Raw genomic sequence first — 15,396 nt, 5'->3', positions numbered from 1 at the left:
TTCCCTTCATTCCAATGTGATGTCCTCAAAAGACCAACATTTCAAAACCCAGAGATATTACATATAAATTCTCACCTTTGAGAAGCTGGAACCTGAAAAATGTTTGGGATTTCTTTTTACTTAAAAACGACTGAATTGATTGACTGATTGATTACACAAATAGCTGCAGATTGATTTGCCATCCATCAATTAATTGACTAATTGTTTTGGCTCTACGCGATTTTGTGTTCCGGAGATCCTGAAATAACACTCTGTATTCTCATGTAGCAGAATTATTATGAATGTATGGATTATGGGTCTGATTAATAACATCTTACCAACATGTGGTGCCGCATGTGAATGTGAATGAATAAGTGTAAGATTTCCCTTTTCCACATTTTTGTATATTAATCCAACTAAATATATTTTCTGCAAATTTAATTTTTCTTATTTTATTTCAAAACCTTTCAAAGACGATAGAGACGTATGAAATCCCCTTATTTTAAATGTTTATGTCAATTTTAAGAATTTGAACTGGTTGTTTTAAACCTACAGATTAGGGCTGGATGATATGGCCAAAATCTTCTATCACGATACAGGTCATGTCTTATCTCGATAACGATATATATCATCATTTAGCTTGTCTTGTGCTAAATTAATAAAAGAATAAGAAGTCTATATGAAATAACCACAAGGTAAAGCCTATTTTGTACACTCCTATGTGATAAAAAGTATTGACAAATGAGTATTTTCTAATTTTTAGAACTTAAGTGCAAAATGAACATAACAATTTTACGTGAAACTATAGAGAAAATAGAAATAAATATAGGCCTAGCCTATATCAAGATTGAAACAATAGAAAAATATATAAAATAGATATATTTATATCGTTTTGACGATAAATATCGTCATATTTCCCTGTCCCTGTCTATTAAACTGATCACATTAAATACAGAATTAAGGTGAATGGGAAGGACAGATGGAGGGAATGATGAACAGACACATAAACAGTTGGTTAGATATGATATGTCATATGATATGGCAACAATACTAGTATTATTATTCAAAAGATATTTGATACAGAACATCCTATCACTGTGCATATAGTTTGTGAAGCCCATTGGGAGTGAATTATCCCGGGCCACTTCCAACGAGCCTCTTTTTAGGCCTGATTTCTGAGAAAGGACTACAGTGGTCACAGCGTGAAGCACAATCTCTCTGCTGACGGAGCCCTGACCGGAAACCAGAGTGAGTCCATAAGTCACATAGTCTCTGCCCTCTGATTAGCCGCTCTGCAATCGAAGCAAATCACTCAGACCCTGAATGTATTATCGTCACAGATACATTTCAAAAGCCTAAATTTCAGCATAGACAATAGTGAAAAGTATACGGAATTGATTTGAAAAGTAAAGAGAAGAAACACTGGATATGGGTTGGAGTTTCCATGGATACTTTACATATGTATTACGGGTTTTTTTACGATTTTTAAATACATTTTTATCGTCCCAGACCTAATACTTTGATTTATTATCGGGCCAATTCCATAGAGGAGTTTGAGTGTGGAGAGCTGTACAGAAGAAAACTGTAGAGGAAACTTGAGTACAAAGCCAGGTATGGTAAGTCCATTAGTATCTTTATATCCCCAAAAAAATGTCCCAGTACGTTTCTGTGAAAGTACACAAAGGGAGATGGGGGAATGAAGGAAGCCAAAAGGTGGGAAGTGGGGGTTGCGGAGCTGGGAGGGAGCGTAGGAGGAAAAGCACCCTCAGACGCCTATACCCAGCGGACCTTTTCAATTCAGCCTTGTCCAGAATAGAAAGAGAGATAGTGACAGGAGGAGAAAAAATAGGTGTAAACTCCCCCTGATACACTTTGAAATAAAGGGAAGACAGGGGTGAGAATAATAGTGATAAATGTCAGCGAGGTGTAGCTGCCTCCGTGGCTCTGGAGGTTCATGGTTATGCAGAGATATATGGTGCGTAGTGGCCACAAGAGAGTTAGAGCCGGGTGGAAGAGAGAGAAATCAGACAAGAATACAGACAATTTAAGATAAAAGACTAGACTGGATTCAAGTGCAATGCCGGCTGACGGTGAAAACGCCAATAGAGATAACACTTCTTTCAGTGTATTCGATTATGAAATCTACATATTGTGGGAGATGAGAGTAAAAAGTTTATTATGCTCTCTTGGTGCTCAATGTGTTGTGTCACCGGTAGGTAAAAAGTACACAAACTGACACCCTCTGCAGTAAGTCAATATTTCAAGAATCGCATTCATAGAAGCTTTCTAACAGATTTAAAGTATTCCTTGGCTGAAAAAAAGTGTCAATACAGAATTTCCCTCTAGGTTATACACAAAGTAAGAAAAGAAAAACACCAAATTCAAAGCACCTTTTTTTCCCTTTCACCTGACAGCAGCAATACATTGCAGTATGCGAGTGCTCTTTCCATCCTCTCCAGGATGTAGGCTATAAAGATCCGTCTGTACAAAGTGCCTGCTGACGGGAGGCACCAGCGCCCAACATTAACTCGTCAATATGACATTCACAACGACGCCAATTTTACATTTGATTAAACTTTAATACCAAGCTGCCTCTGAATGTATGGGTTTATATTGGGCGTGTGGGCGTATACACATTCATATATATATATGTGTGTGTATGGATCAATGTGCGTGTGCAGGATTCCGGTATTTCAAACATGTCGATTCGAAGTGTTTCCTACATGAAGGCTGCAGTGAAAGACTGGTGATACAATCAAGCGAGCCGGAGCATCCCTCATGTTGCTATCATTTCCTCCAAGATACTAAACCAATATCTTTGATTTATGGCGCGTCAACTGACATTAATTTACACTCCTCTAAACTGGCAGAACAAAAATAGAGGAAATACTAAACTGGGCTGTTAAAAGAAGCTCTCTGTTGTGTGCATGAATCTTTTAACACATCCCTGTTATGGGGCATATACTCCTCTTGAGTACAATCCACACTGTCATGCCATAAAATAATCTCCTGAGCATGACCAGTACACTTTGTACCAGTGGCCACTGATGTTAAACAGGAATACAAATTAAATGTTTTAAGAAGAAGCACTGTTGTGAGGTTAAGTGGTCAACTTATTTGTAAGTTCAAAGCATAGACTGTATATATAGATGGACAACGTGCCTCCACTTCCTCCTACTGTACAAAAATGAAGTCAGAGTTTGGAAAGTTAAAGTTACGTCTCCTCTCTCGTACAATTCAGAGCCTCCGGCTGTGTGACTACTTCACTCAGAGCAGTTATGACGTCTCACCCCCTTTTTATAGCATCAAATAATTAATTAAAACCAAACTTGTCAGAAAAATAAACACTTGAACATACATCAGTGTGACAAGAACTACCTAAAATTACAGAAATCATCTTTGGGAAAAATGTATTTGACGTGTACTGTGACTTTAGCCCATGTCCCATCTGCTAACATGGAGGGGGCGGGATTTATGACCTATACTGCAGCCAGCCACCAGGGGGCGATCGAGATGTTCTGGCTTCACTTTTGGGGAGCTGTCATGTCGTCCATCTTTATATGCAGGTTCATAGACATTCATTTTTAGAAATCTTATTCTGGAAGTTAACCCTGAGGTCAAGAGTTAGAAGAGTACTCCAATTTCCTATAACTCCTATAACATTGTCAGACTCATGACGGATAGTTTAAATAAAGTCAAAACTGACACATTTTTTATTCCAAACATTCTTATTCCTTGTCCAAAACCTGCCGAGCTACTTTACCCACAATGCCAGTCAACAGCAGATAGTTCAAAGATGCCGGTGTGTTAGTAATGTAGCCCTGAACTCCACAACCCCAGATTTTTTATTTTTTTTATTTTCAAACGTGTAGTCTTCAGCCCAAGCTGACCCAAGTGACATCACTTGATGCAATATATCAGCTTTCACGCTGCTCCCTCTGAAGCCACAAAAGGCTTTATACAACTTTTTTCACATATGCAGTTGAACTCCCCAAGACCTGTAAACAGACTTTGATGTGTAAATTTGGTGGAGTGCCCCTTTAAATTATGTCTTTTGTGATCCTAACCAGTAGTGGAAAGTAAGTAAGTACATTTACTCAAGTACATTACTGCTTCTTTTTACTGTTACTGTACTCAAGTACATGCTTAGTTGCTAGTAACTTTGCAGATTGAGATTTAATGTAGATTTTTACACATTAAAGTACCGGACAGTAGCTGTAGTAGTTACATTTAACTCCTTTGACCAACTACAGCAATACAAAGAAACATATTTTATATATCATAAATATTAATTAATAATGATAATCCAATACTGTAATATGTAATGATTTAACACTTGGACCATGTTTTGCCACTATTTTTTGCTGAAAATACTTCTATAATGTACTTTTAATGCAGGGCTTTGAGTTAAGTCAAGTCAGTTTTATTTGTTGTATTTTTTTTTTACTATATTTTAATACTTCTGCCACTACTGATTATAACAAACCAGTAAAATCCAATGTGTTTGTTTTACAGGATGAGATGTTTAACGTCTAGTACTTTCACAACATTATTAAGTAAGACACATGAACTTATAAAAGTGTTCTATCGGGGGAGCCTGATGGCCTCGGGATTAGGGCGCTGACCATGAACAGCAATGCTCTCGGTCCGTGTCCGGTCGGGGACCCTTGTTGCATTTCGTTGCCCCTTCTCTGTCTCCCCTCATCTCCTGTCATCTCTACGGTCAGCTATCCAATCAAGACATAAAGTTATAAAAAAAATAATGCTATAATACCATAAGACACTTATACTTTCAAAAAGGTGTTTAACACCGTACTGCTTTGTTCTTCCCAATAGACCAGAATTACATTCTGGGAAATGTAATTTCCATTTATCTTATTCTCCAGGAGCTCATAAAAAAAGATCGGGCTGTTACATTTCAAATAACCTGCAGTGCCTGAATTAAAACCCACTTTTAATAGGCATGATCGGATTCCCTTTAATTTAATCATTTATTCTTTTTCCCCTTTCTAACGAGCACACAGAGAAGAGGGCTGAGTACTATTAATTATACGATTTATAATGAACCATGGGCGCAAACCGAGGGCTTCTGGCTTGTGTGCATCAAACCCAATAAGGGGATCAAATTTCCGATTAGCTTAACAGTGTTCTGCAGCATTCATCAGCCCACGCACTCACTCGCTGCTCTCCCTCTCCCTCTCTCTCCTCAGCGGGTCTCGCTCCCTCGCTAAGTCGTGCAAACTGTCACACAGATGATTAAATGTACATGTCAAAAGGCAGAAATCAGTCTTTCTAAATCACTAACTGACACATATGGCCTTGAATTGGACACAGAAGGGCTTTTGTCACTGCTTTAATTTATATCACTCCAATCATTTACTGCCACTTCAGTAACAATGTTTAGTGGGCAGATTGGTCAGCTTCTATACAGAGACAGACATACATTTTAACAGTGCAATAATGTGCTGCAGCAACAAAGTAGAGACACTACATCTCCAGACAGTCTAGGCTGGTTAAAAGTAGATTTGTCTTGGGGGGATAAACAGGGGAAGGACGCTGGATGCAAAAGGTAGAAGAGCGTCAGACGGGGGAATATTCCATTATTACATTTGTTTCTTAACTTGCTTCAGATTGCCTTGAGGGACGCAGGGCGCAGTCTGTTAGCCCGGGCTCAAACAGTGGCATATCAATTCCCAGACAACAAAATCTCATCTTGGAGCTAATGAAATGCGCCATGCCAACAATTGTCTAATCAAAACTAAATGCTTTTCTGCAGTGCAACATCATTAGAGTCCATCAGCTGAAGTAGGCTCCATGGTGTAATGGATCCCTAATGACGGCAGTTATCATCACCGCTGACCTCGGACCTTTGCGCATCACTTCCCAGTCAGCTGCACTCTATATCTGTCTCATTCATAGCAAAGCCATCTAAATGGCAAATTGCAATATAATAAATTGCTACTTGTCCCGACAGTTACACTCAATTTTCCCCACATCAGAGCACTCATCTCAAGGCCGGATAACAGGCATTAACCACGGGGAGCGGCCAGGACAGCTGCTGATAACTCATCCACACACACACACACACACACACACTGACACACACACACACACTAGGGGGCAGCAGACACTGGGCCCTGGGGCTGTGATGCAAATGTTTGTGCAGATAAACTCTCCCTCCCTTCCCCCGTCTGCATGCTCCCCCTGGTTGATCTGCGGGTGACATCATGTGACCGTCCGGGCCTGCCCTTTGCACCTGCAGGTGGTGCGACACTGACGGCGCCTGTCCTCCTCGGAAAAGTCCTTAAAGACCCGCAAAAAGCTGGGGGTCCTTTCAGCACTGCCAGCGTTGGCATGGCAACAGAACCTAGAGAACACACGAGTTATTGACCAGAGGCGCCCAGACCATCAGATCAATGGTACTCTATTGCAACCTGCAACCCCTCCTGCTTGTAGGATGTGTAAAGTTAAGCTCCAACTTTGTGAGACACAAAGAGGGTGAAAGAGTCAGCTCAATATTACAGCAGGCAGGTCGGTGGTAAATAAGGACAGCGGAGCCAGATGTCGAATTTGCTGTAAAGGCAGAGCGAGGAATGTGCCAGCATCTTAAGAAAAAGTAGTGCAAAGATCTAAATGGTGGGGGTGTTTACCATCATGTAACTACAGCAGAGACCTTTTAAAAAAAAAAGTGATAACGTATGAAGTCATGTTAACCCTCTGAGACCCAGAATAGATCTGTTTTTATCTTTTTCAGGAGGGTACAGGGGGTCTTTAGAGGGAGATAGCAGGTCAACAGTAGATGTCACACAGAAGTGGTGTACATCATCTGAAAGCTGGGAACCTGAAGATTAATTTGAGATGCAACTCAGCACTGTGTGTCACAGTGTATTACTGTGAAATGTATAAAGGCTTAGCATTATGATAGACGTATATGATGGCCATCCCCATGCTCTATCATGTCTCATAAGCAATTTTTCGGGTTGATACTATTTGTGACACAGATTTGGTGCTAAATTTAACCAATTTTACCACTCAAGAATTGATAAAAAATGATCAATAATCCCTCCAAAATACCACATTAAGACACCAAGACCTTGATGAACACCATAGAAAAAGCCATGCTGTGATTTGGTATCAAAAACTTTTTGACATTTGGAGATTTTAGCAAGAATTAAATTATTCTGCAATTGGATGGCAAGCACTTCTGTTCTGGAAACTGCTCAGAAACCCCCTTATTGTCAATCTCTCTAGTAAAGCCATCCATCCTCTGAATGCTCTAGGTCTCTAGTTTGTGGTTGTAAAGTTTCATGATGCTTTGATTATCCTAGAGGTCACAACAGGTCAATTTTATACAGTGATGTCAAATTTAACAAATCCATAGAAGGATCCACAAGAGTCTCAGTTTTCCAGTCATACCCAGTTTATTTTATTACAAGACTGTCTGAAATATTCAAATACACCATTTCTTCCTGACAAGCTAGCTTGCCATGATTGGTACCAAAGGATTCCTTAGGTTTTCGTATGATATTTGTACCTTCACTACGTCTAAAACTGAACCTTCTACAGCCTCTGAAAGACCGTAAAGTCGGTCGGGATCGCCCGCAACCCAGCGGGTCTCAGGAGGTTGCATGTACTCTGCATGTACACAGAATATACACATGTGCGCTTTCACAAGCATACGTTCACACTTAAATTTAAAAGTCTCACTCCTGCTGTTTCATATAAAACACGTGTAAACAGAGCTGCTTTGTTTTTGATAATTACAGTGTTGGTGAGGAAGTGATGCGGAGGCTGTGTGGGCATGATTGCCTTGTACCTTAGTTTTAATGCAGTGCCGTGGATCAGAGGAGCGAGAGGCAGCTCCTGCACAACTCCTACCTTCTTAGAGAGTTCTTATGAGATCCATTTTAATTCAGAGACTCACAATAAATCTATGTGACACCCACACACTGGCTGTATTTTGACATTAAAAATCTGTTTTCCTTTAGCGTATACGTTGTTTTTCATGCTCACCTCGTAGAGAGGCTGGCTTCCAAAATGTGCTGAGAGTTTCAGATAAATTCTCTTTCAAATAAATTCTTACATTTCACTGCACATTTATTACAGATTATGCAAATGATAGTCTGTGTTCCAGCTGTCAAACAGTAAAAAGTTCAGTGCATTAGCAGCCTGTTGAAAGGCTGCACAGTAATCACAAGTGGTCAATTTGCATCCACTTTGAAGGATGTAATGAGAATTTCACTGCTCATTTACTGAGAAAACACAATAATTACATCACAGATTCTTTGATTACTTCTTGGCTTAATCTTGAATTAAAATATTAGGAATGCACCGATCTGACTTTTTCAGTCCCAATAGGGATACCTGGGCTTTGGGTACCGATCCAACACCAGTGTTTAATTAATAAGCTGTATGTCTCACTGTGTGGAAGTGACTGGGATCATTCTTTTATGTGTAAGGCAACTTCAGGCCTGACTTAAACACTGCTCTCCTAAACTTGTTAAACACATAAATACATACAGTATATATACATTTACAGAATTTGTATTTATTATTGAAATAATAAATCGCACAGAAAACAACTTGGTAGATAATCTTCAAAATTAACAGAAATTACAATTCAAGTGTAAACCTTTTTCAATGCAGCAACAATTTGGTCTAAACAGGAATGAAAAGTCCAGTATATAATGTATATAGTATATAAACATAGAATTAAATTGAATAGATCGGCCCCATTGTTACCGATACTTGATCCAGCCATATTCAATATCCAATATTGATATAGATGCATCCCTATAAAATATACAGCCTTGTTATATGGGCGCCTGCTCTACCAACTGAGCTATCAGTTGGCGCCCTCATTAAAATATTTAATTGTGATTAATCACATGATTGTCCATAGTTAAATTAATTGCACATTTTTTATCTGTTCAAAATGTACCTTAAAGGGAGATTTGTCAAGTATTTAATACCCTTATCAACATGGGAGTGGGCAAATATGCTTGCTTTATGCAAAGGTGTGTATATATATGTATTATTGGAAATCAATTAACAACACAAAACAGTGACAAATATTTTCTAGAAACCCACACAACAAAATATGCTCAAATCACAACATGGCAAACTGCAGCCCAACAGGCAACAACAGCTGTCAGTGTGTCAGTGTGCTGACTTGACTACGACTTGTCCCAAACTGCATGTGATTACCATAAAGTGGGCATGTCTGTAAAGGGGGGACTCGTGGGAATCCATAGAACCCATTTTCATTCACATATCTTGAGGTCAGGGGTCAAGGGACCCCTTTGAAAATGGTCATGAACGTTTTTCCTCGCCAAAATTTAGCGCAAGTTTGGAACGGTAACCTCCTTTTCATTTCAATTCAACATTGACAGCCCTATTATATATTATATAAACACAGAATTGCATTGAATAGACTGGCCCCATTGTCACTGATATCCGATCCAGTTATTTGAGTCGGTATCGATCCAATATTTGATATCGGTATCAATGCATCCCTAGAAAATATACAAACTATTCTAAATGTATGGATACAAACATGAATAATCGAGAGGATGAATAATAGTCTGTGTTACGGTCTGTAGATAGGTAGAAAGATCATTAAACCTTGCGTGCTCCAGATTCTGATGTTACCTGACTGCCCTCAGCACTCTCAATCAATCAAATCTGGAAGCTTTCCTCATCTGTAAATGCCTTTGTAATCCCCTTGCACACGAGCATTAGTACTGCACGTGGACACATTGATGATCTCAAGCCAATTAACAGAAAGATTAGTTAACGTTTCGGGTTCCTAAAACCCCTGAGCGGCTATCACGGGCTCTAGGAGCTGAACCCACGGACCCTAAAGGCCACTTTTAAAACACATGAGTAGCATTTCACAGTCTCAAAGCGCTATATCAGCACCTCCTCCCAGTGTGCACCCAACTCCCAGTCAGGAGTGCATTTAGGTATTAAGCATAATTTAGCCCCCCTCTTATGCACCATTTAATGAGCTCAGTGCTAAATTACTACCAGAGCAATTACACACACACATCCGCCCTATATTCTCCGACACACCACATCCACTGTACACACATCAACAGTACAAATCCAGACAGGCCAGTCCATAAATCAAACTGCATATTTGTTGAAATGTGATCAGGTCCATATTGAAAAAAAAGTCCTACCGGTGCACATAACACACATATCTTACAGCAGCAGAATTTCTCATTGATCAGCAGTTAGGGAGCGTGATGTGGACGGCCGTCGTGGCAGAGGAGAAATTATAAAGCATTTTGTAACAGAAACACTGCCTCCACACGTCCAGAGGTCCGTGTGCAGAAATGAGACATTGATCCATAATTGGAAGCACTCAGTCATGAAATCTAAAGACTAATTAAAGACAGAGAGCTTTAATGGCGCCCATTTACATATTCAGCACAGTCATTCAGCGCTGCCTGCCGACTCGCAGCCTGTGGGAGACGGAGGATTGATCTGGAGGCTGCGAAGAGTCGAGTTAGATCACACTATGATAGACTAACGACAAGTGTCTGAGACTGTCTGACTGCATCAGCGTGACTAAGATGCTGTTGTGGCTTCGCCGTCACCGACAGACACGTCGGCCGTGAAAAACATGCACATATGCATCAAGGTCTTTTTAATAACGGCTAATCATAAACCCACAATAGACCCATTTTTGGTATTTTTTAGGGGGGAACAGGGGGTCTTTAGGGGGAGATAGCAGGGCAACAGTAGATATCACATAGAAGTGGTGTACATCATCTGAAAGCTGGGAACCTGAAGATTAATTTGAGATGCAGCTCAGCACTGTGTGTCAAATTGTTCTTGTCATAAATCAGAAATAAACATGAATTAATTATTTCGTTAATAAATTAAGATAAATTGTGAAATTGTATAAGTACTTAGAACATTATGATAGAAGTATATGATGACAATTCCCATGCTCTATTATGTCTCATAAGTTGTTGCAGCAATTTTTGAGTTGATACCAATTGTTACACAGATTTGGTGCTAAATTTAATAATTTTTACCATTTGAGAATTGATAAAAAATGATCAATAATCCCTCCAAAATACCACATTAAGACACTAAGACCTTGAGGAACACCACAGAAAAAGCCATGCTGTGATTTGCTATCAAAAACTTTTGACATTTTGAGATTTCTGCAAGAATTGCATTTTTGAGCGATTGGATGGCAACCGCTTTTGTTCTGGAAACTGCTCAGAAACCCCCTTATTTTCAGTCTACCTAGAAAAGCCATCCATCCTCTGAATGCTCTAGGTCTGTAGTTTGTGGTTGTAAAGTTTCATGAGGTTGTGATTATCCTAGAGGTCACCACAGGTCATTATATACAGTAAGGTCAAGTTTCAAAAAATGGTCTCACTACAATGAAAGGGTTAGTATGGGGACCCCTTTGAAAATGGCCATTCCAGTTTTTCCCCGCCAAAATTTAGTGTAACCTCGTAGCGTTATTTAGCATTCTTCCCAACAAGCTAGCATGACATGGTTGGTACCGATGGATTCCTTTGGCTTTCTAGTTAGTTTCTACCTTCACTCTAGCTCTAAAACTGATCCTGCCACAGCCTCTAAAAGACAGTAAAGTCGGTGATCCTGCGGGTCTCAGAGGGTTAATATAGTCTTGGAACAAATGACAGCGAAGGCAGTAAAGTCATCGCTTAAGTGGGGAGCTTCTGCTCTTTTCAGTGTGACCTCCACAAGCCGAAGATGTCTTCCGATGCTTCACTATCACCTGGAACTTGAATCACTCGCATGAATCTGTCCCTGTGTGTAAACGTGAATGCACAAACCATGCGCCGAGTGTTTGCGTGTGCATTGTGGAAGAGGTTACATGTACAAAGTGTGGCATCTCATCTGGAGGCGTGGACATGTTGGCCGGTCCAGCTGCGTCGAGGCGCTCGGGGTGCAGCTTCTGATTCCCCCGTGGCCCACCGAGGTGTACACGCCGCCTGATTACGTGTCAGGGCTGGTAAGTCCTGCTAAACACGCGAGAGGAGAGAGGGAAGAGCCCTACGGTGGCATCCTATACTTTTCCTTTGCACGTTATCAGCTGGACTTTTGCTTTCAACCTGTTAGGCTGGGAATGATAACAGAGGACAGCAAAAGATTGCTTGCCAGTGTTACCACGCACAGGTGCTGTAGTGCAGACGGAGAGGATGGGAGTCGTGCCTTCCCTGTTTGTCTTCCGTGTGATTGAATCGGCTTCTGACTGCAAGCAGAGCTGCCCACTTATGTTCCATGTGCTGAGTTCTTCGACATCCTTTCCTTTTCTCCCCCTTCTTGTATTTTCTTTTTTTATAATACTGCTTCTATACCTTTCTCAACAGCCCAGGGCTTGTTTTAATAGGCTTATTTAAATATTTCTCCTGTGCAGGTTAAAGAAAAGAGACAGCTTCGGTGCCAGACCGGGCGTTTCTTTAAGTGGAATAGGCTTCGGCATAAAAGCCAATCATCTTGAAGGCCAAGCTAAACTGAGGTTAATTGGAGCCAACAGCGGGCCAGTGTTTCTTTTGCCTATTCAGTTAGATAAATCTGAGGGGAAGGAGCTTTTGGGAGAAATCTCCCTGGCGATAGATATTAAAGACAAGTGGAGCTTATTCTCACGGCGCGCTTGTTGCTCATCAAGAAGAGTGCTGAATGAGGGAAAACCTCATTGCAATGCAATCCAAACTGAGTGCTCGTTCAATAGCCACTACAAAGACGTAATTAGAAGAGAAACAACCAGGATGTTTGTCAGAAAGCCTGTAGACAATGGCATGTTTACGTCTCAGCCCACTTTGCCTCCCTGACTGAGTGCTACCTGCAGCGAGCGCAGCAACAATTTTGATCTAACCGCAGGTCTAAACTGTGTCTGTCTGTCTGTCTCAGAAAACACCAGGAAATTTCAGCAGAGGGGTACAGTTATGCATTCATTTATGGGAAGAAAAGCACGGGAAAAAAAATGCACGCTGTGCTTATTTGTGGCTTTTGTTTCAGACTGAAGCATTTTAAAACAAAAGCGAAAGCTCATGATGCTATTTTAAGATAATTTTGTTGTTGTTGTTGCCCTGTCAAAGTTTGCATCGCACTGCTGAGAAACGGCTTTTATTCCTTAAGCTATTGGTCTTTCTCACTTCCTGTCTTCTTCCTGGTTTATATATTCAGTAAGTACTTTATTGATACCCCTCATGTACAAAATAACTGTCATTTTTTAAACAACAAAAGGATTTAAAAATGGCACATCATGGCGACACATTAGGATGGATTTAAAGGCATAATGATCCGAAGATGACTGCAGCTAATCAGATGAATATGCCACCTTTTTAGTGTGTTTCATTTTTATGTAGGATGTCTGTAATCTTGTATAAACTAACACCAAAAAGAAAGCAACAGAAGATAAAGCTGACTTCTAGGTATGACTGTGGAACCGCTCAGTTTTGCGTACAAATGTGCAATTAAATCTAAAACTGCTTTATAAAACATAGAAGATAAAAAAAATCAATATATAAATGTGTTGACCTACAAAATAGTACTTTAACTTGTGCAGTTTTACTGTAAGTAACCACTCACACACAACAAGAAAACCTCTGGTAATGCAACAATCCAAACATTGGTGGCCCCGATCTAATCCTCTGGGGGGATTAACCTCTAAGAGCAGGATATTCACTCATAAACCTTTATAAATCTGAAACACATGAACTCTCTGGGACACATGCAAACCTCAATCTGTCTCTCCGCTGCACATTATACACTATCTATCTACTACAGCACACGGTGTGCGACCACAAACAGATTCTAATGGACAGCATCCACCGTGGCGTGATTTGAATCAATCTGAGCTATTATATATGCATACAAACTGAACTATTTAGGTCACTATATGAAGCATACGACAACGGTTACCTTAGCAACCTCACAGTTACTTGCTGTAGATGTATACAGTTCAGATCAGACCTTCCCCATTGAGTGTTATTACATTCTTATTGGTGAACTGGGGGGAAAGTGCAATGAGGCACACTGGAACATTATTTCCCCATATTGTTTCCTTGGCAATGGAACAGAAGAGCAGCTTCAACAGTCAGATGTAATCTGGGCTGACTGCTGTAATCAGCTGGCTGTCCTGGGGAGACAGAATATGGCACATCTCTGCTCCGGTCCTGATAAAGGAAACCAAGTCACATCTATTCTATTAGGTACAATTTGAGTGTTCCTTTCGCATCAACCTTAAAATATGGCACCTAATAACCCCCACAGTGTTCAGTCCATCTTGGTAAAAAAAAAAAAGAAGAGCATTGATGAAAAAGCTGTTACATGGCCGGGCTGTCACACATGAGCATTGGTCGCACGTCATTTCTATCATTAAGAGATGACTAATGCCGACCTCACACCAAAGGACTTTTCAAGCGATTTCAATGTCGCAGACTTATTTTCAATGTCGGAATAAAATCATAAGAGTTTTGCTAGGGTAAGGTGGTCATAAAAAACAGTCCAAGCTGTCTTAGGTCAGTCTTTTTCTCGTCTTGACGTTTTGATAAAATCAAACAGTTCAATTAGGGCTGTCAAAGTTAACGAGATAAAAATGCGTTAATGCAAATTTGTTTTAACACCACTAATTTCTTTAACGCATTAATGCAATCGATCTTTCGGAGGTTGTAGCAGGCTCAGTTTTAAAGCTAGAGTGAAGATACTGCTATTATATGAAACTAGAAAACCTAAGGAATCCATTGGTACCATGTCATACTAGCTTGTCGAAAAGGAGGTTACCGTTCCAAACTTGTGCTAATTTTTGGCGAGGAAAAACATTCATGACCATTTTCAAAGGGGTCCCTTGACCTCTGACCTCAAGATATGTGAATGAAAATGGGTTCTATGGGTACCCACAAGTCTCCCTTTTAGAGACATGCCCACTTTATGATAATCACATGCAGTTTAGGGCAAGTCATAGTCAAGTCAGCACACTGACACACTGACAGCTGTTGTTGCCTGTTGGGCTGCAGTTTGCCATGTTATTATTTGAGCATATTCTTATGCTAAATGCAGTACCTGTGAGGGTTTCTAGACAATATTTGTCATTTTTTTGTGTTGTTAATTTATTTACAATAATAAATATATACATACATTTGCATAAAGCTGGCTGCAGCAATTTCTGTCCACTTTTTTCTCAGCAGTTTTCCTTCCTGCAAATTTCTACCAGGAGCAGGATGTGACATACTCTGCAAGATCCCCACGTCTTTGCAAATATCGACTGTGACTTAAAACGCATTGTCTTTAGATGTGAGAGACTTCAGTCTTTCAAAAGTCTTCTCAAAGTCTCCTAGTGTATGGTATAGCATAAGGAAATAGAGCAGTGTAGACAGTTGTGTATCTGTAAATACTGCCAATGAGGCTCCAGTGAGTGTTTAC

The 15,396-nt window shown here is 40.2% G+C and overlaps 1 protein-coding gene and 1 long non-coding RNA gene across 2 annotated transcripts in view; one reads left to right on the top strand and one right to left on the bottom strand.

Moving 5' to 3' along the window:
- Positions 1 to 15,396, bottom strand: part of si:dkeyp-14d3.1 (transmembrane protein 132C) — a 165,186-nt gene that overhangs the window by 56,800 nt on the left and 92,990 nt on the right. The gene's annotated exons all lie outside the window — the stretch shown is intronic.
- LOC119493557 lies at positions 6,392 to 7,917 on the top strand. The gene is made up of 3 exons (XR_005207986.1): positions 6,392 to 6,485; positions 6,541 to 6,595; positions 7,746 to 7,917. It is a non-coding gene; the product is annotated as an uncharacterized LOC119493557 (long non-coding RNA).

Source organism: Sebastes umbrosus, chromosome 8 (assembly GCF_015220745.1).
Source record: "Sebastes umbrosus isolate fSebUmb1 chromosome 8, fSebUmb1.pri, whole genome shotgun sequence".
Classification (NCBI taxonomy): Eukaryota; Metazoa; Chordata; class Actinopteri; order Perciformes; family Sebastidae; genus Sebastes; species Sebastes umbrosus.
Note: the sequence above shows the minus strand (reverse complement) of the source record. Positions and strands in the feature narration are given on the sequence as shown.